Consider the following 27,500-nt stretch of genomic DNA (forward strand, 5'->3'; position numbering starts at 1 on the left):
TTTTGTTTATTTAGCACAAAATACAGAAAAAGATCAATTAATAATTGCTATGACTAAATAAAATACAACAAATACTTTAAATAGCTGTAATTCAATTGTTGTCCATTCATTTACTTTGTTACAATCTTTACAGCATGCTTGCTTTAATTTGCTTGTTATTTATTAAAGGAAAGCTCTGTAGAATACTCTGTAAATGTCTCTAGTTAGCTAGTCTAGTTTAGTCTCAGGACTGATTATATTCAAAATTATTGCCGCTGTTTAGAATAGCTGTTGATATCTTCTAGTTTCATTCTTTGATAGTATAAAATGCACTTTGGTTTACATTCTTAGCAAAAAATCTGGGAAGGAATATAAAACATAAGGATTCAAGTTGATGGCAGACGAAAACAAGCCCTTATTGTAAACAGAAAAAGAATGTGAATTTGATGATTCGGTCCTAATTCAAAAGATGGTAATAATATTGAATGGTAAATCCCTGTTTGTTTTACTTCATAATGCTGAGAGTTTAATGACAAATCAGGTATGCCCAAACTGGCAAGCAAACTGTAGTAGAAATGGGCTACCTCCGCAAAGAGCATACCAAGTAAGTCTTCAGATGCCCAGATATCTGGACAGGATAAGGACAGACTAACAGTTAACAGTACTAAAATTCTGTCTGAAATTCAAATAATTCCTACAACCTTTGCCAACTGGGTATTAAAGTGAATTCTAAAAATAACAATACTGACTACTACTAGAGTTCAAACTTTCCTCTTTCTTTTTGTGAAGGTCTGCATGAAGGTAAGCAACATTAATCTAATTGCAGACATTACGGAATGAGTAGAAGAAAATATATATATATAGAGAGAGAGAGAGAGAGAGAGGAGAAAACACTTTAGATTAGACTTCAGTTTGACTACATCCAGATTTCAGAGAAGACCTTTAAAAATGAAACAATTATAATCCATCCTTCCTTCATCTAACCAAGCATCCATCCATTCATTTTCTAAACTGCCTGAACCAAGAAGAGACACAGTGGTATCAAGTTGGACTGGGTAGTCTAACCTTCTCTATTCCAGTCAACAGTTTCCAGATCATCCTGTGGGATCAATACGCACTTCCTGGTCAATCAAGAGATGTAATTTCTCCAGATTGTCCTGGGTCTGCCTCAGGCCACTTCTCAGTGGGCTGTGGCTGATTTACCTCCACTGGAAAGTGTTCATGAAGTGTTCTTACTGGTGCCCAAATCACAACAACTGCCTCCTTCCTACACTGAGAGGCAATGGCTAAACCTAGACACCCACCTGGTTTGCTGCACTCCTCACTTTATCATGAGGAGTGAACCCAACTACCACACAAAGGAACTTAATTTGTGTCACTTGTATCTTTGCTCTCATCTACTTGGTCTTTGCACAAATCGTGTGACCACAGGTGAGGCTGGGGAGAGACAGTAACTGCTAAACTAAGAGCTTTGTCCTATGACTCAAGTCTGATTGCAACACAAGCACCTAGTACAAAGACTGTAGTTCTGTTGTTACTTCATCTATTATACTGTCAATCCCCTGATCCCTCCTACTCCAGTTACTCCCCCTCACCCCCACACCTGCAAAGGGCAACCCACCTTTTTTATGGGACAGATCCATGATTTCTGATTATAATGCAATAATTTTATCTCTTTCACATTACACTGAACAAGCCACCTCGGTACTCTCTGTACATCCCATTCCAATAGTCCAAGAGGACATCACACTCCACGTTCCTAAACACCCCGGAGAATATTAGGGTCCAAGCTAACACTCTCATACTGGGTGACTTCAACTACCCCTCCATTAACTGGGAAAACTACTCATGTACCAATACACTTGCCCAACGTTTCCTGGAATTCATTAATTCCAGTGCTCTGGACCAACTCGTTCTTACCCCCACTAGAGGTAGCAACATCCTTGACCTGGTCATTACTAACATGGGCGACCATTGCTCTACACCAATAGTCAACTCCTCCCTGGTTAGATCTGACCACAAACTAATCACCTTGGAAATCCACACCCCCCCACAAAGGTAACCACCTTGAAAACCTTCTCCAAAGCTAACTTTGGGCTCCTGAAAACAGAGGTGACTAACTTCACGGCACCCATGCAAATGGAGAATAGGTGCATGACTGCCGAATCATACACCAATGTACTGTATGAACACTTACACAAATGCTTGGATCTCACCATACCCAATATAACCAAGATGCTCTCCTCCAAAACAAGGAAGCCAGTCTGGTGGTCCCCTGCCATAAACAAACTCTACAACAGAAGGAAGAAATTGATGCGGAATAAGGTGAAGTCCCAAGACTGGAAAAGCTCCTTTATCAGCCTCAACAAAAAGTTGAGATCCCTCATCAAATCCTCTAAAGCTAGCTATGAAAACAGAATTGCAGCAGCTAATAAAGACAACCACAAGACCTTCTATGGTTATGTAGAGAATCTCCACTGCAATACCCAGATTTGCTCTGAGTTACTGCACAATGGTACCTCCTATACCGAGCCAACAGATATTGCCAATATACTGGCTGACAGATTCAGTGCCAACTTTACACCCCCCCCAAGGACCAATCACAATACCAGAAGATTGCCAGGCACCCAGTATTACTGCTGCACAGGATAAAACAGCACTGTCCAAGGCCAAGAATACTGCTTCTATGAGACCTGACAATATCCCTGGCTGTGTTCTACATGAACTACAGAGTGAGCTGGCACCACAAGTGTGTGCCCTGTTCAATGACAGCCTCACCTCAGGCTTTGTCCCTACTGAACACCACACTGCTACAGTCTCCACAAAGGAGGAGTGACAGACCCTGGGAACTATTGCCCCATTAGCTTGATGAGTCTGATATGCAAGGCTATGGAATGCATCATCATAGACCTAATAAACAAGGATATAGGGAATCTCCAAACTGGATCCCACACAGTTTGTTTTTTTGAAGGGTAAATCATGCCTGCTCAACCTTGTCAACTTCTTTGAGTCAGTGACTAGAGCTGTGGATGAAGGCAAGGTGGTTCATGCAGCCTACCTTGATCTGGCCCAGGCCTTTGATACCATTCCCCACTCAAGAATCATAAAAAAACTGAATAAGCTAGGCATCAACCCCATATCACTAGATGGGTTGCAAACTGCCTCACAGAAAGAACCCACAGTGTGAAAGTAGCTGACTCCAAGTCAGACTGCTGACCAGTCATGAGTGGAGACCCACATGGTTCAGTTCTGGGTCCTCTCCTGTTTGGTATCTACTTGTCTGAAGTCCAGGCCAACATGAAGGGACTCTGACTGACAAAATTTGCAGAAAATTGCAAGTTGGGAGCTATTATTAACTCCCCAAGTGATGTTGACATCCCGCAGAAAGGCCTCACTGATACCAACGACTGGTGTCAGAACCATGGCCTTAAGCTCAATGCCAAAAAATGTGTCGTCATCCCCTTTGGGAAAAACTCAGTTCCCATGAATTACCACATCAATGGTAGTCCACTGAACACAGAAGGCATTATAAGAGATCTGGGAACACTGGTTGACAGCAACCTCTCTTTTGACTACCACATTGCCACTGTGGTCAGAAAGTCCTTCTATGTGGCACATCTCATTACTAAGGGTTTTGCATCCAGGAAAAAAGAGGTCATTGTCTCCCTCTACTCTTCCCTCATTAGGCCAATCATTGAGTACAATGCCCCATTTGCCATGTACCTCACTAGATACCTGCAACAACTGGAGAGGCCGCAAAAGTACCTCACAAAAATGATCTTAGGCCTTAAACTGTTGTCCTATATGGACAGACTCAAAAAACTCCAACTATTTTCTGTCTCATATCGCCTACTTAGAGACAATCTCTGCTTGACTTACAAAGCCATGTGTGATCCAGCTCTGTTAGAAATGCTACATCTAAAGAAATCCCAATCCCTCCACACCATACGTTCCAGAGACCTCAACCTCATTTCCACAATCAGCAGAACATGCGGGAGGGACAGGTTCATAACCCAGAGACTGCTCATGCTATGGAAGAGACTTCCCATACATGTCAGACAGAGCACCTCACTGATCCTTCTCAAGAGAAATCTTGATGAGTGGATGAGAAATAGAAGATTCACCCCGGGGATCACTCCAGTGGCTCTACTCGACAGAGGCACTGGGAACTAATGTCAGGTGGCACAATGCCAAGGTAATCATATGGGCTAGGCTTGTAAAGGCTCCAGGACCAGTAGCCTAGTACATACCTATGAACCTATGAACAGTTGAAACCAATAAAGACACCACCCCCAGAACATGGCTGCGTCTTTATATCCTGTCCATGAAATCAGTAAGCACTACAGCGTGTCTGAAGAAAAAGTAATACATATGAGGAGTGAAAAGTCTAGAGAATTTAAGTATTTTTTTATCAAGTGTCCTATGCAACACAACTTGTCTGTGACGCCACAGTAACTACAGAGGAAAAATGGCCTTGTAGTGCTTGCTTTCCCTGCAATTTATCTGACTCTGTAAAAATATGACAGTGAGTGATATGCTCTACATTAGGAGAAAAAGGTTTATAATTATAATGGAAATCTTAGATTTATCATGCTTAAATTAAACAAATAATAACAATAATAATAACAATAATAATAATAATAATAATAATAATAATAATAACTGAATTCCTGTTGTCAAAGAACAGGGCTGTATGGTTTGTGAATCATGTTCATATTGTCATCCATTTTATTTTATTTTTTACCACATTTGTTTACTGGGTAATCCAACTCTACACAAGTATTCTCTTTTTTGGGATGACTTGGGAACACTGACTGGTTAAGTGTCTTTCTCAAAGTTATGTATTAGGCAAATGGAGTTTGAAGGACTGAAACCCTGGACCCTGGACTTTGAGCTACAGTAAGCAGCCTGTTAACATTTCAGAGGCTTAATCCTTTGTGCTAATTGTCAGAGTATTTTGTTTTTGAAGACTGAGCATATCTTTATGAAACTATGGCCCTTTTATATGGCAGACCAAGGTGGTATTTACATTTACTATGATATATTTTGATGGATACCAAATCTCTTGCTCTGCTGCATTGATGTAGTTATGTTGTCATGGCAAAGTTTCGATTTAAAGTAATTAAGACCAAGAAAAGCATCTAGGTCAGTGATGTACCAACTCAGCAATACTCCAAGTAAATATGTTGTGGAGGTGAAGAGCAGCTTCAAGGGATTAGACCTGGTGGATAGACAATGTTCACAGGGTCATAGCTACATACTAGGCTATTGACCTGTGAGGCTCTTAAGATGCCTAGTCTTACATTCTCATGGCAGTTTTTTTGCACTTATATTTTGCATACAAATAACCAAGGGGTGGGCAGAACAAGGATATACTGGGACAAGTACAAGAAGAACACCCAAAGAACTACTGACAGAAGTGTGTGATGTTGTCCAGGAGGTGGCATCAAAAATATTCTAAAAAGGAAGAAGCATAAGAAGGTAAATTGGTTGCCTGTGGAAACTTTAGAAGTAGCCAAGAAGCGCAGAACTCAGTGGAGACACAAAAAAATTATTTAAACTGAATGCAAACATTTCAGAGAACAGCAACAAGAAAGAACAAGGCATATTTAAATCAACAGTGCAAAAACTGGAAGAAATCAATAGAAAGGGAAGGACACAAGATCTGTTCAAGAAGAATGGCAATACTAAATGAAACTTCTAAGTAGTAAAAATGGACAATATAAAAAGCAAAGATGGGAGAGCCCTAACAAAAGGAGAAGACATTAAGAAGAGGTGGCAGGAATACACACACACACAATATATATATATATATATATATATATATATATATATATATATATATATATATATATATTTAACATTTTGTTGACCAGGAAAGTCAGACTAGGTACCACAGATCCTGTTTTCAGCAGAGGCCTGGTTGAGAAATCCTCCAGAGGCATGTCTTTAGAATGTGGGAGGAAACTGGAGCACCCGGAGGAAACCCACACAAACTCAGGGAGAACATGCAAACTCCACAGAGAAGGCACCCCAGCCGAGAATCGAACCAGAGAACCTCTTGTTGTGAGGTGACAGCATTAACTGCTGCACCACTGCGCCGCCATATATATATATATATATATATACATATATATATATATATATATATATATATATATATATATATAGAGAGATAGAGATCAGAAGGATCTGAACATCAGTGATACATACAATGTCCCCTGCTCAAGAGCCAGACACACTGGATATTGAAGTTAAATGAGCTTTAGAAATCTTTGCTAATTGACAGAATTCCAGAAGAATTGTTTAAAATCCTGCAAAGTTCTGCTGTTAAATAGCTGCTTGGACTTTGCAGCAAATTTGGAAATGACAACAGTGGACAATAGAATGGAAAAGGTCTATTTTATACTCCAGTCTCAATACAGGGTGATGTTAAAGAGTGTTCAAATTATAAAACAACTGCATTTTGCAACAACAATAAACTGGCACCTCACCTAAGTGTCATGTTTAATCTTAGCCTCACCTCAGAATTCATGCCCACTGAGTGGCGCACAGCTATAGTTATCCCACTCCACAATGGCGAATCCCCCTTGGATCCCGAGAACTACCATCCCATCAGTCTGACAAGCCTGATCTGCAAGAGCATGGAACGCATTATCATGGAATTTATAAACAAAGACATTGGCAACCTTCAAACACTAGACCCCACCCAGTTTGGGTTTGTGAAGGGCTGATCTTGTCTCCTGAATCTGATTGACTTCTTCAAATCAGTCTCCAGAGCTGTGGACGAGGGTAAGGCAGTCCACACAGCCTATATGGACCTCGCCAAGGCCTTCAACACCATCCCCCACTCTGAAATCATAGATAAACTTACTAAGCTGGGCATAAATTGCTATGTCACTCGATGGGTTGCCAACTGGCTTACTGACAGAACCCAGACTGTAAAAGTAGCCGACTCCAAATCCCGCTCCAGACAAGTGACAAGTGGAGTACCTCGGGGTTCAGGCCTGGGACCACTCTTGTTTGGCATCTACTTCTCTGAAGTACAGGCCAACACTAAGAAACTCTGGCTAACAAAGTTCGCAGATGACTGCAAACTGGGAGCCATTATTGAATCCCCTAATGATGTGGATATTCTGCAAAAGGGCCTTACAGAAACAGATGCCTGGTGCCAGAGCCATGGGCTCAAGCTTAATGCCAAGAAATGTATAGTTATCCCCTTTGGAAAAAAAACATGTACCCATGAATTACCACATAGGAGGCAGGACAGTAAACATCGAAAGCATGATGCGAGACTTAGGGACACAGGTGGACAGTGGTCTCACTTTCGATAACCACATTGCCACAACAGTCAGGAAATCCTTCTATGTGGCACACCTCATCACTAAGGGCTTTTCATCCAGAAAAAAGGAGGTCATTGTCCCACTATACTCATCCCTCATTAGACCCATTTTAGAGTATAATGCCCCATTTGGTATGCACCTCACAAGACATCTGCAACAGCTGGAAAGGCCACAGAAATACCTCACTATAAGAATCACAGGCCTAAAGCAGATGCCATATGCTGACCGTCTAAAAAAACTCCAGCTATACTCTGTGGCATATCGTCTACTCAGAGGTGATCTCTGCTTAACATACAAGGTCATGTCAAACCCTGAGCTGTTGGACATGCTCCACTTAAAGAAATCCCAATCCCTCACAGCCACACGCTCCAGGGATCTAAACTTTGTCATCACAATGAACAAAACATGCTGGAGGGATAGGTTCTTGACCCAGAGAATCCCCATACTCTGGAATAGACTGCCCATACATGTCAAGCAGAGCGCCTCATTGGCCCTCTTCAAAAGGAACCTTGATGATTGGATGGGAAATAGAAAAATCACCCCAGGGATCATGTCAGTCACCCTGCTAGACAAGGGCCCAGAGAACTAAATATTGTGGGAAGAAGTATCCAGGGAATTGTTATGGCTAGGCTTGCATAGGCCCTAAGGCTGATAGCCTAGCACCAACCCATGAACCTATTTGTTTCACATGCTAGTAAAGTAATGATCAAGATACTGGAAACAAGAGTCCTGCAGTATATGAAGCAAGAACTGCCAAAAGTACAGGCTTGATTTAGGTGGGGCAGAGGCACCAAGGATCAAATTTACAACATCTGCTAGATAATGCAGAAAGCAAAGTAGTTCCAGAACATTCATTTTTGCTTTAATGACTATTCTAAAGCCATTCACTCTGTGGATCATAACAAATTTTGGCCAATGCTTAAAGAAGTAAGGATACCAGGTCACCTTATTTGCAGAACAAGTAGTAACAGACCTGAGTATAGAATATGTGACTGATTCAAGATTGGGAAAGGAGTCAGACAAAGCTATATACTGTCACCCAACTTATTCAATTGATAGGCTAAATATATCAAGCAAATGATTGCATTAGATAACTCAAATGGTAGAATCAAAATCACGGGGAGAAATGTCAAGAACCTCAGACAGTAAATTGATGATACCACCCCAAAAGCAGACATGAAGAGTCTGTTTCTCAAGGAGAAAGTAGAAAGTGTAAAAGCTGGATTGTTACTCAAAATAAAAATATAATATTATGTTATCTAATCCTATTAATTCTTGCAAAGAAATGGTAGACATTATTTTCTGGGCTCAAAGATCTCTGTATCCTTGTAGATGGTGACTGCAGCCATTAATTTGAAGATGCTAGCTTTTTGGAAAAAAAAATATTTCAAAAATAGATATTATTTTAAAAGGTAAAGTCACCACATTGTCAAAAAAAGATCTATAGCATCAACACGGGTCTATATTATGTTGCCAAAAGCTGTTTACAGCGAATACGGCAACATCGACCCTTAAACAGCAAAAACCCACTAACGCGAATGGCCAGATCAGCAATTTTTTCCCAGGAAAAAAATCTGTTGGCCGTCACCATGAAATTGCCCTTTACCCCACTGCAGTGCAATCTCAGATTTGGTATATTTAGTTATGGGGTATTGGGGTGAAGCCCCCCACTTTCTAGTGATTTAGGTGGTGTGTTGTATTTGGCTGGAATATCGATTTTTTTTCCCTGGGAAAAAAATCGGTGACCTGGCCATTCGTGTTAGTGGCTTTTTGGTCTTTAAAGGTCGATGTTGCTGTATTCGCTGTAAACAGCTTTCAGCAACATAATATAGACCTCCGTGAATGCTATGGTTTCCCTAGTAGTAAGACAGCTGAAAAAACTGGACTAGAAATAAGGCTATGCACTGAAAAACTGATAGTTTTAAACTCTGGTGCTGGAAAAAACTTTTGAGCATTTCATGGACTGCAAGGAGATCAACCCAGTCAATGCATAAGGAAATAAATCCAGACTGTTCACTTGAAAATACTGTTAATAAAATTAAAACTGAAATACTTTGGTTGCATAATGCAAACATAGGGTTCACCGGAGAAGACACTGATCTAGGAGAGATTGAAAGTAAAAGTAGGGAGGCAGATTAAGGTGAATGGACAGTACTACTGAATATGGAGTTTTGGTACAGAACCATTTTATTATAGCAAATATTAGAAAAAAATACAGTGATGGATGTTATAGTTGGAATTCCAGGAAGAAGGATGGTATCTGATATAAACATATGTAGGAAACCAATATGGGTTATAGTGGTACATGTCTATAGGGAGGAGGAATAAGACTATTTGAACACATGAAACAGCCTGCACTAATTAACATTGGCATCGTAGATGTGGGTGATTAGTACGACATTCCACAAAAATGATAGAGAAAATTAGGTTTAAGACTATGTAATGAAGTGATGAAATATGGAAGACTTCATATAGGAAGAAAGAGCTATTATACATATGTCTGCAGAAATATTAGGACAGAAGTTGATTACATAATGATAGCAGATGATTTATATAAGGTGACAAAATTTGGCTGATAATCCAAGAAACGCAGCTCCAATGTTAACAGTTCAATAATTTAATAGCAAGATGCTTCACAAAACACGTAGAACACGAAAATTCACATGTAAATCCACAGTTGGTAAAGGTTGAGCGCTTTCATCTGCTACCACAGATTTCATCAGAACATACCATCTGTATTAAACCCCACCACTGCACAAAGTACTACTGTTAACATTGGAGCTGCGTTTCTTGGATTATCAGCCACATTTTGTCATTTTTCGGATTCGTGGTGGTGTTCCTAATTGCTTTGATTTATATAAGGTGCAAAGAGGAAGACAAATTACACAGTATACAGATTATTTGGCAAAGTCAGCAATAATAGGGGAAAAGAAGGAAAGGATTTAAAAAAACAGTACTTTTCCATTATCGGGGCAACAGGTCAAATGAGCACTTGGAATCCTCTTAATCCCTAATTCTCAAAATAATAACTTGAGACTTGTCTTGTTTGTTATTCAGGCAATAGTTTTTTTCCGTTAGTTGTCCAGTATTGTTAAATATACCCAGTGCCCAGGATTGGTCTTGCATAGTAGAGACTGTCAGCTGGAGAGAGAAAAAAAAAAAAAAAGAAAGGAGGTAAATATGTTGAGCTTGCGCCATTTGTAGCCACAGACTCGTTATGGACTTATGTTTTTTCACAGGCTTAGTACTGGGAGTAGCTTTTCTACGGTCGCTAAATTGTTCACCCATTGAGGTAGTTTTGGCCTTAGTGGTCTGATTATATTTAAGGGATGCGACTTGTACACCGATGGTATTTGTATGGTGGCTGCCTGTGGCAAGGGGGGCAGTGCATTATTTGCTGCTCTTTCAAATAGACAGACAATGCGGAAGTGCTTATTACTAGGTAGTAGTACTGATACAGCTTTCTGTGTGCTAGAGTGCAAAGATGCTGGTGGCAGTTGCGAGTACCCTGACACAGAACTATATACACTGTCAGCAATGCCATACCTGGAGAAGGGATGTCAGTGCCATTTGCTTAAATGCGGTTGTCAGTATTTTAGGAAGGGGGGTACTATTTCATGCTGCTTGCTGGATAGTAGTCCAGTGGTATACTAATAGATGGGTTGGAGGTTGTAGATGAAATTGTGTACGTCATGAATCCTTTTTTTGGAGACAGCAATTCGAAGGAAAACATCTGAGTCGAGCTTTAAAAATATGTTGGTTGAAATTCAGTGTTTGGTTTAAGCATAACAGCATGAAACCCTGGATAAAATTATTACAAAAATCTGTTTGCAGGCTCTGCTGTCCATTGTCAAGTTAGTAGTTTTAGAATTAGGAATTAAGAAGATTCCAAGTGCTTATTAGACCTGTTGCCTCGATAACGGAAAAGTACCACAAATACTAATTGGAGATATTAAGATAAAATGGGAGGCCGCGGTGGTGCAGTGGTTAGCATTGCTGCCTCACAGCAAGAGGTTCTCCAGTTCAATTCTTGGCTGGGGTGCCTTGTGTGCAGAGTCTGTATGTCCTCCCTGTTTTTGCGTGGGTTTCCTCTGGGTGCTCCAGTTTCCTCCCACATTCCAAAAACATGCTGTTGGTGGATTGGACACTCTAAATTGGCCCTAGACGTGAGTGTGTGCATGTGTGTGGCTTCTGTGGAAGGTTGGGTGCTGGGCTGGCAACTCGACACCATAAACAAAACAAAAACTCCACTGCAAATCATGAGCAGACAGGTGATCTGCTGTGGCAACGACCCCTAACACGGAAAAAGCCAAAAGAAGAAGAAGAAGGCGATATTAAGATAAAAAAGTTGACAAGTGAAAGGCAAATGTTATAGCATGGGCATAATACAACAAGGGATTCTTATGAAACATGGTTACAGTGGTAGTGAATTAAGTAAAAGAAAATGTAAAAGTCTATATTTGAGAATGGAGAAAGACACAGAAGAAACAAAAGCATGAATACATTAAAGGAGTACATTAGCATGAAGAAATGTTAGAATAAAAGTGAAAAAAAGAAAAACATGAAAATAACAGGTAGATAATAAAGATGAGGATGTTCAGGCAACATATTTGTTGAAATGAAGGAAATAATTAAAATAGTAAGAAGTATGATGAAGGTAAAATTAATGGTAAACCGAATAAAAAGAAAAGTGAAGAATAAAAGGAAAACATGAAGGCAGTGATTAATTGTGTTAAAGAAATTTTAAACAAAAGAAAGAAAAAAAGCAAGGCAAATTCTGATAGAGAACATAAAGTTAAAAATAAACAATTGACAAGTGAAGTGATTAGAAAAAGAAGTTGTTGAAAAGAACTTGAGATGGAGTATTATAGGAAGTGAATACCATTAAGTATATCTAGACTGGATGGATTATGTTTGTCTTTTCTTTTTTTATACAGAGATAGGACATATGGAAAAGGATAGAGTTTTAGAGATAATGAATGAAAAAAATGGAAGGTTTTATGGTGAAAGAATTTGATAGGGATTTATACATTTCATTTATAAGAAAGGTGAAAGTAGAGATACTAAGAATTGGAAGCCAATTTCATTAGGTAATGCAGGTAAGATTTCAAGATAATTAAAAAAAAAGTTTAGGAAAGTGAAAGATGATATAATGTAATATAGTAGATAAGGTATAGCAGGAAAGGAAGTAAGAGAAATGTTAATTTTGTTAAAAGAATAGGCGGCATAATAAGAGAAAATGTGAGCAGGTTACCTGTGTTTGATGTTGCAAAAGTGTTTGATGCCTCTTTTAAATTTGTTATACAAATGAATTAACAATCATAACATTATGGATGATACTGAAGATAATCGAGGAATACAAGAAGTAGGGTTGAGACTGAATCAAGAAAAAAGTAAAAGATTTGAGGATAAAGTGAAAATAAATGAGGTATATTTTTTCATCCATGAGATCAGTGCACTATGGATATAATATATTAGTAATCAATAATTAGTGAAAAAGCAATGAGAAGAAATAATGACAGAAATAAAAAAGTAACACAATAACGAAGGAAACATTTCAGATGTCATAAAAAGTGCATTTAATAGATTCACGTGTTTTTAGGGAAAACTGGGGTATGTAGATTTCCACACATAAAGAAAAAGAATTACTGAAGTTTGTATTCAGCATTCTACAGGACTCCAGTTTAATGCTATAAAAAGAGGGGTATTGTATTGTTCCAAGTAAGAAAGAGGATTAGTATTAATAAGTCCTTTTGTGTACTTGGTATATTTAAATTTATTTTGGATTTTGAAGGACATAGGGTAAGGAACAGAAATATGGTGAGAAGGGTGATGCAGAAATTATAAAGAAGTATGTGGGAGGAATTAAATATGAAACAAAGAAGAAATGTGAAGTGAAAGAAACAGCAGAATAAGAACCTAGAAGCAGGATATGGAAGTAAAAAATGTTAAAAGGATAGAATGGTACAGAAGGATTATGAAACACACTTTTGTGTTAAACTATGGAAAGGTTTGAAAGAAGGAGAGAAAAAGCTATATACAGACACAGAAAAGTCGTAAAATTGTTTTTGAGGTTACTGACTTTTTGAAGAGACTATTACATGAATTTCCTGAGGAGGACAAATGAAATTAAGCAGACAGAATACACATTATATCAAGCTTGTAAAGTTGAAGAATCTATTGAATGTACAGTTTTGGCATGTGAACAATTACAAATATTATGATAGAAATTTAAAGAACAGTAAGATTATGTGTGCTTTAGGAATATCATATCTGGAAATACATAAATATGAAGTGGAATGAAAAGATTATTAGAATATTGTGCAAAACGTTATGGAATATAAAAAAATTGTTAATCTGCTTTTTTTTATCTTTACTTGTAATTATGTGTACAGTATGAGCTTTATTGTACTATGTATTGTATTTTACGTGTTAAAAACTTTATGTACTTATATTTTTTGTAACTGTACTTGGGAGCTTTTCTCCCCAGGTCTCCGCTGAAAACAGGCTTCTGGTTTTTGCCCAGTCAGACAATACCCGGTTATCAAATGCAAATAAATAAATAAATAATAAATATATGGAAATGCAGATCTGAAGCACTGTTGTTATATGTAAGATTTTAAAATTTTATTAAACAGACTACAGAATGGCTGAGGCAGAAACGGTTGGTGATGGATACAGTGAACAATGTTACATGTATAAAATATGGAAGACTTCTAATTATTTTGTGAATACTATATGATGTCAATAAAACTGAAAGAATGTGTATCTAGCGAAGAAAAAAGTGATCCAGAAGTAAAGCCCTCCCCTACTGTTTGCTACAAGCATCACTTTTTTCTACGTGTTCCTCTGCCGTCAGCAGCTCAGGGAGCTGGGACTGGGACCTTGGTTTAGCATGTCATCCAAAGGAGGGCACACTCAGAAATGAAACACATCCTTTATGCAGTGTTAGTATGTAAAAATAAAACAAAGTATCTGGTGTGAGAATAGAACCCAAAGGCCTTTGATCCTCAAATACTATAGGTGAGTATGCTTACCTGTTATGCTAACAAAATATTATTGCTGGGACTAAGTATCTTCAAAATCTCTGAAAATACTTTTGCTTCAGAGAAGAAGGGGGTTGGAAAGAGCATTCAAGAAGACATGGGGCAAGAGAAAAGGGCAAAAGAAACAAATAGGATACAGACTATTAAATGTACTTAAAGGGCAGGATAGATAAGCTTACTGTCTCCTACCTCATGTTTTCATTTTATTTTGTTAACCTGGGAAGAGCACTGATCTGTATTGATTAATTTCAGATGCAGGTTGGAGTTAAAATGTAAAACACAGAATGCCTAATATGCAGAATAACACAGAAAATGTGAAAGCAATTTAGCCTTTATAACGCATCATGTAGCCATGACACAGACATTTACAAGGTGTTTGACCAGGCAGTAAGAAACAGTCCTTAATGTCATAGAGAGCAGATTATTTCATATAATGGAAAGTAGTGCCATGTATACACCTTGTAGTCTGTACTGACAATTTTGAGTACCTCATTTAAATTTAAATGTGTTGCACACATCAGACCACCTTCATTTCATCCCTTAGTCAAACAAGTAACTCACTCTTTTTATTTCCTGAAACAATGTTGTTGATGATCTCTGAACCCCTTTAATTTGTAATATTCAATTATGTCATCATTAAACAATCACTCTACTTTACTTATTTTCCCAATATTTTAAGCAGAATGCTTGGCACACACTTTCTAACCTGCTCCTTCTTACTTTTATTAATGAAACAGACTGACAGCTAAATTTTATTTTGTTTTCAGCTCCCATATTTTTACAAAAGGGCTGGAATATGCAGATGACAGGTTACCCCAAATGCCTTGCAATATGCTGAGCTTGTGTGGGAGGGAAAATTATTTTCTTTGCAGCTGAATAGCGTAGGCTGAAAATGCAAAGAACAAGTATTTAAAGCAAAGGATTAACTCCAGCTGTGCTATCAAAAATTTCTTGTAGATAATAAAAACAAAATGAAGTAATGTTCTACTTCTGAAGCGCTCTCAAGTTCACTTAATCTAATTTTCATGCCATAATTGTTGCGTTTCCACTTGCTGTAGTAAAGGAATATATTAAAAGTGTGTATGTATGTATGTTTTTTTCATCATTGCTATTGCTTTTAGTTTTCTTGCTTTGAAGTTCAATTCATACACAAGCCCTAATACTGCAACACAGAAGGAAATACAAGTCTTCCTAACAATAAAGCTCTGCAAAGTTGTTTTATTGCATTCCTGCCTGTATTTCTGAGGGTTTTTTTGCACTTTTAAAGTTTGTTTTTGCTTAGTTTAACTGGTAGGCTACACACTCAAGTGTGCTAGCCAAATTAAAGCATTTACTGTGTTTCTGTACCTAATTTCTGCTACTCTGTAAAAAAAAAAAAAAAAAAAAAAAATCCTTGTTTCCCACCTTTACTAAACTAGAATAGTCCAGTCTTCAGGTATTGCTGATCTCTGAGCTGTGTCATAGTTCCTGTGTTGCCCATATCCTTATTTGGATTGGGGGAAGCTTTTTTGTTCACCAGTGAGAGTGGGGAGCTCTGAGCAGCCTATCTGTCCCTTGAGGAATGGTTCCAGCCCAGTGACCTGTAGCTTACTGGCCATTTTGGGCCATTTCCTATCTCTTCTAACCCCCTGCTTTAAAGCCAGCTTTAGCACTTTGCTTGAAATTTAAAGTTTGTCCTGTTTGTTGCATTTACCTGTTGAGGCTACACACTCAAGTGCGCTAGCCTATGTTACATATTTATTGCATTTTCCTGCTGTTTGTTGCAAAAAAAGAAAGAAAAACAAAAAAAATTATCCTTGTTTCCCGCCTTTCCTGACCTAGAGTAGTCCAAATACAGGCTTTGCTGTATTCTGGACTTATGGAAAGTTCCTGTGTTGCCCATTTCCTTTCTTGGGTAAAGGGAGGCTTCTTTCTTCACCAGTGGCAGTGGGGAGCTTAGAGCAGCCTATCTATCCCTGGAGGAGTGTTCTCAGCACAAGAATCTGGTAGTCTATTGGCCGTTTTGGGCCAATTTCTAGCTCTTTCAAGTCCCCCTGTATAAAACCCGCTTTGGCGCGGTTTTTGCGCTTGTTACTACTCAGCCAAGCTCCTAGTGGTCCTGCAGAGTGGTGCAAGCAGCAGAGAGGCTAAAAGAGTGACTGCTAACCTGATAAAAGTGTTTTTTTTCTGCTACTACCTGGGCGACTGTCCGATCTAGCTAAACTGCAAGTATTTCTGCATTCTTGAACTGTTTTAAACTGTTTAAAGTTGTTTTTGCACCTGCACTTTTAAAGTTTGTCCTGTTTGTTGCATTTACCTGTTCAGGCTACACACTCAAGTGCGCTAGCCTGTGTTACATATTTATTGCATTTTCCTGCTGTTTGTTGCAATAAAGAAAAAAAAAATATCCTTGTTTCCCGTCTTTCCTGACCTAGAGTAGTCCAAATACAGGCTTTGCTTTATTCTGGACTTTTGGAAAGTTCCTGTGTTGCCCATTTCCTTTCTTGGATAAAGGGAGGCTTCTTTGTTCACCAGTGGCAGTGGGGAGCTTAGAGCAGCCTATCTATCCCTGGAGGAGTGTCCCCAGCACAAGAATCTGGTAGTCTATTGGCCGTTTTGGGCCAATTTTTAGCTCTTTCAAGTCCCCCTGTATAAAACCCGCTTTGGCATGTTTTTTGCACTTGTTACTACTCAGCCAAGCTCCTCTTGGTCCTGCAGAGTGGTGCTAGCAGCAGAGAGGCTAAAAGAGTGACTGCTAACCTGATAAAAGTGTTTTTTTTTTGCTGCTACTACCTGGGCGACTGTCCGAGCTAGCTAAACAGCAAGTATTTCTGCTTCTTGAACTGTTTTAAACTGTTTAAAGTTGTTTTTGCACCTGCACTTTTAAAGTTTGCCATGTTTGTTGCATTTACCTGTTGAGGCTACACACTCAAGTACGCTAGCCTGTGTTACATATTTATTGCATTTTCCTGCTGTTTGTTGCAAAAAAGAAAAAAAAAAATTATCCTTGTTTCCCATCTTTCCTGACCTAGAGTAGTCCAAATACAGGCTTTGCTGTATTCTGGACTTTCGGAAAGTTCCTGTGTTGCCCATTTCCTTTCTTGGATAAAGGGAGGCTTCTTTGTTCACCAGTGGCAGTGGGGAGCTTAGAGCAGCCTATCTATCCCTGGAGGAGTGTTCCCAGCACAAGAATCTGGTAGTCTATTGGCCGTTTTGGGACAATTTCTAGCTCTTTCAAGTCCCCCCTGTATAAAACACGCTTTAGCATGGCTTTGTGTGATTTTGCGCATAGCGCAGCATCGGGCACCACTGCTTAATTGGGTTTAAACCATTCTCGGCTCCACAAAGTCTGCTCTTCACTTTTTCCCTTAGAACTGATCTAGTTCTCATAATAAGCACCCTATTCCTACTCTAAAGCCTGGCACTTGCTCACTAAAGCAATTATATAAGTCAGCACTAAAAAATTAAAAGCACTACACCCTCACAAACTTCCCTTGAGTACCTTGTTCCCCATTGGCCCTTTTTTCAATTATAAAGGAATTCCCAATACTATTCTAGTATGTCCAAAGGTCAGTTGTCAATCTCCTCTCCGGTCCAGCTGGTGAATCTGGGAACCTTGAGGCAATGTTACAACTGCCTCATGTACACAGACAACCCTCTCCTCCTCCCAACAAATTCCAACACATGTGAGAGATGCAACCATATAGCCAAACTGAAGGCTAAGCTCTCTCAACTCAGTACTGGCATAACCAGTCAGGAGGAGAAGGAAACCACACTCACTACAATTCCAGTCTCACATAGACCTACCACGACAGCAAACCAAACACATAAACACACAAAAACATACTCAGAGGCTCTAAATAAAAATCTGCCTAAGCAACAGAGACCTCCAAAGCAGACACCCAATCAACCTCTACCCCAAAACAAAACACATGCAACACATAGCTCACAAAGCCAGTGTGCCAAACAGTCACAGCCCTTAAGGCTAAACAACACACCTGATACACTTGTAATAGGTGACTTTATTGTCAGACAGGCTGAACAAGGAGAAGGTCACAGTGAGCTGCCTGTCGGGCGCTAGGATCCGCCACATAACACAAGCACTCAGGTCACTCCAAGGCAAGTACAAATATGACTCTGTCATTGTCCATGCTGTTGTGAATGACCTGAGACGTACCTCCCTGGACTACATGAAAAGAGACATAGAGGAGCTCTCTGAGCATGTAGCCCAGGCCGATATGACCCTGACCTTGAGTAGCATCTTACCCTCACCAATAATGATGACACAATATGAAGACAAGATGATCAATTTCAATAATTGGCTTAAGTATTGTTGTCATTCAAAGGGGATCCAATGCCTGTCAGCCTGGGATGACATGCTCGACAAGCCACGATGCTTCTCTAGGGACGGCTTGCACCTGTCACCCCTGGGCTTTCGGATATTGGCAAAGGCTCTTGCCACCCCATAGTGCCTTTTAGGCAAGGCTCAAAAGACAAACCCACCTCCATAGGTATCACAAGGGATAAGAAACTAAGAGTAATGCTACTCAGTGCCAGAAGTCTAAACCTCAAGATGCACGCACTCGAAACTCTCCTTAGCATGGAGAACATCAATATCTGTGCAGTAACAGAAACCTGGTTCAAGGCTCCCGAGAGCACCCCAGCACTACCAGGTTATACCTCATACCATGTTTTTCGGCCCCAAAACTTGGACTGAACCACAAAAGGAGGGGGAGTATCAATATTCGTCAAAGATACCCAAACCTCCAGGTTGGTGGCACAGCATGAAGCATCAGAGACTATCCATGTGCAACTAACAGTGGGTAAAACTGCCTTCCAGTTTATAGCCTGCTATAGGCCACCCTCCCAAACCCAGGAACCTCACTCGGCCTTCCTGAGAACACTGGAAAATATGAAAGTCTCTCCAAACACCATTATATTGGGCGACTTCAACTACCCAAACATAGACTGGGAGCATTACTCTAGCTCCAACACCATAGCCCAAAGGTTCCTAGAATTTATAAACTCAAATGCTATGGAACAACTTGTTACCACTCCCACAAGAGGGGAAAACATACTGGACCTGATCATCACCAACATGGGGACTCTATGCTCCAGACCAGAAGTGTATCCCTCACTGGTAAGATCAGACCATAAACTAATCTCACTAGATATTCACATCCCGACCCCAGCCCCTGCCCAGAAAACCACAGTGAAAAACTTCTCTAAAGCAAATTTCACACTCCTCAAAACTGAGGTGGAATCCTTCAAAGCCCCCGGGCCTGTGGAAAATATGGCCCAGACCGCAGAATCCTTTATAAACGCATTCTATGAACACCTTCAGGAATGCATGGATCATGCAATCCCAAACAAAACCAAGACCCAATCCTCCAAAGGCAGGCGTCTTGTCTGGTGGACCCCAGCCATAAACAAACTATACAATAGAAGGAGGAAGCTACTACATGGTAGAGCAAAATCCCAAAAAGGGAAGGCATCTCTGATCAGTATTAGCAAAAAACTACGGGCACTCATAAAAACGTCTAAGGCCAGCTTCGAGAGAAAAATTGCACAGGACACTAAGGATAATCAAGGCTTTCTTTAGTTATGTTAGGAACCTGGGTGGGAATTCCCAGATATGTTCAGAATTAGTCCAAAATGACAAAAAATACACCGAACCCACAGACATTGCCAACATCCTAGCTGACAGGTTCAGCGCAAACTTCTCCCCCCCTTCCCCACCAAAAGGGCAAATATCTATCCCAGCAGAGTGCTGCCCCCTAACATCTTAGATGCTCAGGTAAGAGCCACCCTCTCCAAAGCAAAAAACACAGCATCAATGGGACCAGACGGTGTCCTGGGCTGCGTCCTACATGAACTCCAAGAAGAACTAAACCCAAACATAAAACTACTGTTCAATCTCAGCCTTACTACAGGATATGTACCCAAAGAGTGGCGTACAGCAACAGTGGTCCCTCTCCACAAAGGTGGTGCCTCAATGGATCCTGGAAACTATTGCCTCATAAGCCTGACTAGCTTGGTCTGCAAAGCTATGGAAAGGATCATCATGGACCTCATAAATAAAGATATTGGGGACCTACAGACACTGAATCCTACCCAGTTCGGCTTTGTTAAGGGCAGATCCTGCCTCTTAAACCTGGTCGATTTCTTTGAAACAGTCACCAAGGCCATTGACGAGGGGAAGGTGGTCCACACAGCCTACCTGGACCTCGCAAAAGCCTTCGATACAATACCCCACTCGGGCATTATAGATAAGCTCACCGGCTTAAATATAAACCCCTATGTCACTAGATGGGTTGCAAACTGGCTCAAGGGCAGAACCTACATGGTTAGAATTGCTGGAGCCATGTCAGACTCCAAACCAGTTACAAGTGGCATCCCACAAGGCTCAGTCCTGGGACCTCTCTTGTTCGGTATATATTTCTCGGAGGTACAGGCCAACACGGAAGGACTGTGGCTGACCAAGTTCGTAGATGACTGCAAACTGGGTGCCATAATTGACTCTCCAGCTGACACAAGCATCCTACAAAAGGGCCTCATAGAAACAGACAACTGGTGCCAGAGCCATGGCCTCAAGCTAAATGCCAAAATGTGTATAGTCATCCCCTTCTGCAAAAACAAAGTGCCCACAAATTACCGCATAGATGGTAATACATTAAGTACGGAAGAAGTAATTATGGACCTGGGGACCCAAGTTGATAACAATCTCTCATTCGACAACCACGTGGCCAAAGTGGTTAGAAAAACATTTTATATAGCCCACCTAATTATGAAGGGATTCACATCTAGATCAGGGGAGGTCATCGTGCCTCTTTACTCATCCCTCATCAGGCCCATAATTGAGTACAATGCCCCTTTTGGGATGTACCTTACCAGACACCTGCAGTAACTGGAAAGACCCCAAAAGTACCTCACCAAGAGGATCAAAGGGCTCAAACAGATGCCTCATGCTGCCCGGTTAAAGAAACTCCAGCTCTACTCAGTGGCATACCGTCTGCTCAGAGGCGATCTGTGCCTGACGTATAAAGCCATGTCCAACCCGGAATTAATGGACATGCTGCACCTCAGAAAATCCAAATCCCATCGAGCTACGTGCTCGAGAGACTTGAACCTCAGCACTGAAATAAATAGGACATGCTGGAGGGACAGATTCATAACCCAGAGGCTCCCTTCACTCTGGAATAAAATCCCAGTCCAGGTTAAGCAGAGTCCCTCATTGACTCTCTTCAAGAAGAATCTTGATGAGTGGATGGGAGATCGTAGATTTACTCCGGGTATCACTTCTGTGTCACTGTTAGATAGAGGCACAGTATACTATCCTCGAAAAAGGGCATAGCAAAATTCATTTTAAAATGCGTGGCAAAAGCCAAACACACTCTGGCTAGGCTTGTAAATGCCCTAGGGCAGACAGCCTAGTATGAACCTATGAACCTATGAACCTAATAAATACCCATGTTTCTGGACTTTGTTCCAATATCTAGTATGTATTTTCTTTGACAAACCTGTTACCACATTTTATCATTGCTACCAATCTCACAAACGTAAGATCATACAAGGGAATACATATTGGGAAATATACTAAGGAAAAAGGAACCAGCATAACTTTTCTACTTCTGTAATTAGAACATGGGCCAGATTCAATAACGTCTATACTAAATGTACACTAAGTGTACGCAATCTGTATTCAAGAACATCCCTTCCATATTTTTGTGCTTTCTTGTCATTCAGAAAGCTATACAAAGTGTACATGTAGTCTACACTTTGTGTTAACCTTTATGAAGCCCACTCAATATTTAAAACTGCAAGAAAAGCAGTAGATATTCTAAAATTAGGAGGAAGAAGGTGTGAGTTATGTCTGTGTTGTCTGTTCACTCAGGATGGTGTACACTTAGTGTAGGCTTTATTGAATCCCAGGGCGTGATTTTGTTTTTGCTGCTACTGCTGTGCATGCATATTTAGGGACAGGAACTTGGAAATGAAGGTTTGTATAATTTTATGTTTTCAGCAGTATGGCGCAGACTAACTTGAGGATTCACTGAGAGTGTATGGCCCATGGTAAAAAGGCCCTATTCATATGCAGCATCAATTTGCAAATAATAGACACATTAGCTATAATGAGGAAAGACTTCATTACTGGCTAATTTGTGTGCCTATGAATCACTGTAAACCCCGACAAAGTGCAGATCTGCACTTCCTGTGGCTAGTTAATTGCAGGGGCTGCATCATGTAAGTATGCGCACCCCCCGGTCTCACTCATTCACTCACTCACTCACTCACTCACTCACTCACTCGCTCACTCACTCACACACACACACACACACACACACACACACACACACACACACACACAAACACACACATGCCGCGCGCACACGCATGGGCACACGCACACACACACACACACACACACACACGTGCACGCACACACACACACACGCACACACACACACACACACACACACACACACACACACACACACACACACACACACACACACACACACACACTTACCTTTCCTGTCCCTGTAGTTAGAATGTCCATTATGTCTCCTTTTCCTCGGACCAAGTAATTCACTGATGTTGACAGCCAGTTCGTATTGCCAGGCATTTGAGATACGCACTTCATATCCTTCTGTAAATGCAAGATAGGGCACAAGCTGTCTATGAAGTAGAAAGGTATGTTTTAGTTTCTTATTCCTCCCCCTCATTCAACATTACATGCTTCAGGAATTGTGTAATACCTAAAACCCTCAGATTATTAATAAAAGCTAACTTATCAGTTAGTGCAGTGGACTAATCATTAATCCCTGGTGTCTACTGGTGGTGGTGGTTCAGAGGACTAATGTCTTCTGTGGGAGGTGGGAGGGTACAGGGTCTGACGTCTGATTAGTGCCTTTCAAGGTACTCTACTATTCCCTAGTTTCTACAGGTCCCGTCACATTTTATTTACTATACGTTTATAGGAACACACTAGCCAAGTGATCATAGGGATGATAACATGCCTAGACATATACACCTTCAAGCAGACTCTTTTCAAGCACTTAATAGTACTCACCTCCCGAATCGAGCAGAGCTCAATATGCTAACCCTAGTGTAAATTTGTGTCTAATAACTCAGAAAGTAAAACCACTGCATTAAGTTCAAAATGACCATAGTTTTATTAAATACAATTAAAACAGACTTAGCACTTTCGCCCAGTATGTTAAGGCATCATCAGAGTCAAATTCAAACACTAAAATGACTTCCTATATACTAAGTACCTACATCATTTCCTGTCTGTTCTGCTTTGAAAACAAATTTTCTTTAAAAAAACAATATCAAAACATTCCACATAACATAATATAAAACTTTTCTTAAAAACATGAAACATCTGGAAACTTGATGATACAACTATAGCAATTGTGATGATAACAATATATATTTTAAATAATTTTTGCTCTGCGTTTTAAAATACATGCTATTGAGATGTTATCATTAATCCCTGATTTATTCTTGGCATTCAAATGTAATTGCCATTCTGTTTCTTTTATTTGTAAATCTAAATCTGGATCACCACCCCTTCCTTCAATGAATACTCTATCCAACACAAAAAATATAAACTTTTTGAAGTTAATACATTCATTACTGTGCTTATATAGGGCACTACTCAGCTTCTGTTTCTTAATGTCCTTGTTATGCTCTGCTATCCTCTGTCTAATATGTTTTGTGGTGTTGCCCACAACAAAAGGCTGGGCATGAGACACACATAGCCACATAAACCACAAATTTCCTGTTAAAGTTACATACACCAGGACATTGCAAATTTCCGTCAGATGTTATAATTTCCACATAGGGACCATCATTAATAAACCTACATGATCTACATGCACCACATTTGTGCATTTTTGATCTGTATGCTGCACTTGCTCTTTCTTTATTTTTCTCCAACATTTCTTTTATATTTATTCCTCCACTGTATACTATTTTTGGTCCATTACCTAGTTTTTTTTTAAGTCATTGTCAAAAATTTCTTCCCATAATGAAATCATTTTTGTCCTTAATAGTGTTGCATCTTGGTTGTATTGTACTACCATAACATCATGACCAAGTTTTCCTTCTTGTGTGGTATTGCCCTTACTATTGCCTCCTCTCAAAATGGGAACAAACCTAGTGGCCCTATTTTTTGTCACCTCCTTTTGTGTTGACAACAACAAATGAATAGGGAACCCCCTTCCTTAAACATCCCAATTAGGGTTGCCATTGCTTCATTAAATTCCTGTCCCTATGTGGAAATTATAACAATTGCTATAGTTGTATCCTCAAGTTCCCAAATGTTTCATGTTTTTAAGAAAAGTTTTATATTATGTTATGTGGAATGTTTTAACATTGTTTTTAAAGAAAAATTGTTTTCAAGGTAGAACAGACAGGAAATGATGTATGTACTTAGTATATATGAAGTCATTTTAGTGTTTGAATTTGACTCTGATAATGCCTTAGCATACTGGGAGAAAGTGCTAAGTCTATTTTAATTGTGTTTAATAAAATTACGGTCATTTCAAACTTCGTGCAGTGGGTTTACTTTCTGAGTTATTAGTGGCTGAAGAAGTGGTGTGTAAAGTTTCTTTTGGTTCTAAATTTGTGTCTACCCCTCCAGTCATCAAGACTAGCCTTAAAGGTAGCCAAAGTGGTACTTTGAACTGTAGTGGTAACTTAGTCCATAGGCTAGGAATACATTTAGTTAGGAACCTGTGTCTTCAGTCAGTCTTATGTATCTGTTAGTGTAGACTGAAGTTCTTAGTGTGGGTATTACTAGAGCCACTGGTTTTGCAAAGAAATAGGAGGTCAAATAGGTCTGGGTCTTTCATGGTTCATAAAGTAAGGCCCAGGGCACCTTCTAGCAGCCTGTAGGCTAAGGAGTATAAGGAGAGTCATGCTAAACTGTCGGAGTAGCTGAATGATTTAAGACCTCTAATTTGCTTGGTTAGAAATCTCTGGGGCCTTTCCAATTGGGTGATATGCTTGGATTTGTGCATACAAAAAGGAGACATTGGATTCAGTGATGTGATAAGGAAATTAGTATAGTGTTAGAATAACTTCTTTGGATCTTGAAGATATTTCTTTGGAAATCAACCGGGCCATATAGAAGAATTTCCTTACTATGGTGAAAACATGATAATCGAATGAGAGAGAGAGTTATCCACATGAATACCTAGGTTTCTTATGACTGCATCTATCTGTAGAGGAGAGTACCTTTCATAACATATGAGGTGGGAGCAACTTCTCTGCCAAATGCCACTATGTTTCACTTTTTTAATTTAGTCTGGGAAAATTTTTGATACACCATATATGTGCATATTCTGGCCCTTACTTTAATGGTTTTGTATCAGTGGATGAATGGATAATAGTACCCATTTTGCAGTCATCAGCAAATATAGTCAACTATACTTCTGGGATGCTTGCAAAATAAGAAGAGGGCCTAAAACCGATCCCTCTGGCATCCCACTAGTTTCAGTTTTATATTCAGAAAGGGAACCAGCAACTTTTACAACGTGACTTTTATTGGATAGCCAATTTACAAACCAGCAGACAATGTAGGATTTACATAAGCTTGTCTAATTTTTTGATAATACCAATATGGGGGATAGTATCAAAAGTCTTGTCTCAGTCCGGATAAGCAGTGTGCACAGAATGACCACTGTCCACAGCCCCTGTAACCTTTACAAAGAAACTTACCAGGTCCAGGAAACAGGACCTGCCCTTCACAAAACCAAGCTATTTGGGATCTAGATCAGTTAGGTTGCCTATGTCTGCATAAATGAGTTCTGTTTTGATGCATTCCATGGCTTTGCATATAAGACCATTGAGGCTGAATGTTCTATAATTACCCAGGTCTGCAGATGGATGTCTGTAGAGTAGCAAAATCACAGTGGCTGTTTTTCCAGGCTTCAGGAACAAACCTTGTAGATATGCTGAGGACGAACAGTTTAACTACAGGTTCAGGCAGTACGTACTCGGCACTGGTGAGAACGCAGTCTGGTATATTGTCCATTCCCATGGATATATTATTTTTAACCTTTGACAGGGATTCTAAGACTTGTTTCAAAGTGATTTCAGGGGAACTAAATTCTCAGGGATAGTGGGGAGAACAATATGGGTGAGAAGAGTAAAGCTGGCACAAAATTTCCCTTCTAGTATATTAGCTATATTCTTGGGGTCAGAATAGGTGATATTACTATGGATGAGTTCAGTGGATTTGTGGATTAATTTTCTGACATAACTGAAGAAAGATGTGTAGTTTCCTTTGGAATGTGCAGCAACTTTTAGTTCCCACTCTGCTTTACTTTTCTAATAGTGTTTTTAAGCTCTTTGCTGCCATGTTTTAGTGTAGTCTTCAGCTAGGCTGATGGGAATTTCTTGTAACTTTGCATTATTTTCCCTCTTTTATTGTACAGCTTATTAATATTGGAATTCCACCAGAAAAGATTATTCCTGAATTTTCCATTATATTTAAGGTGGATGTGTACTGACTTTTCTATGCTACTACAGAAAGTGGTAGTAGAATTCAGGGGTGAATGTGGTAGCCCTCTAACTTGGGCCCATTTGCAAGTGAGAATTCTGCATATGTCTTCTATAAGCTAAAGTATGTTTGCCTTGGAGAAGTTCCTACAGAAGGTCTCATTTGGTGGTGGGGTGTTACCACTAGGCCTGACAGAGAAGATTACTGATTTGTGGTCAGATGTATCCAGGGATGAGGAGATGTGAGGTGGGGTGCACGTGGGGGCTAGTTTTTAAGAACAAAGTCAAAGATATTAGAGCATCTAGTGCATAATTTTACACTTGTTAAAGTGCATTGATATTAGTGAAGTCTAAGAAGTGCTAAGCATACCTATTGTTAGAGGTATAAATACACTAAATAATGCTTGGGTAATTGACGTTCACTAGTGAGAAGACATTTGGTTTGATATTTAATGCCTTAATGGTGATGATGACATTTCTGTGATCTTTGGGTGACACTGATGGGGATCTGTATCTAGCAGTGAAGTAAAAACTGGATTTGTTAAGGATTTGGATCTCCAGGAGCTCCAAGTTAAGGTCTTGAGTAATCTGATGTAAATTAATGGTGTTTCTGACAAATATAAATGCTCCCCTACAGTTA

General features: G+C 39.7%; 1 protein-coding gene across 11 annotated transcripts in view; it reads right to left on the reverse strand.

Moving 5' to 3' along the window:
* TRIM9 (tripartite motif containing 9) overlaps window positions 1-27,500 on the reverse strand; it is a 1,161,212-nt gene that overhangs the window by 684,590 nt on the left and 449,122 nt on the right. The window lies entirely within an intron of this gene.

The sequence above is a fragment of the Protopterus annectens genome, chromosome 6.part0, assembly GCF_019279795.1.
Source record: "Protopterus annectens isolate FY-2018-M chromosome 6.part0, PAN1.0, whole genome shotgun sequence".
Classification (NCBI taxonomy): domain Eukaryota; kingdom Metazoa; phylum Chordata; order Ceratodontiformes; family Protopteridae; genus Protopterus; species Protopterus annectens.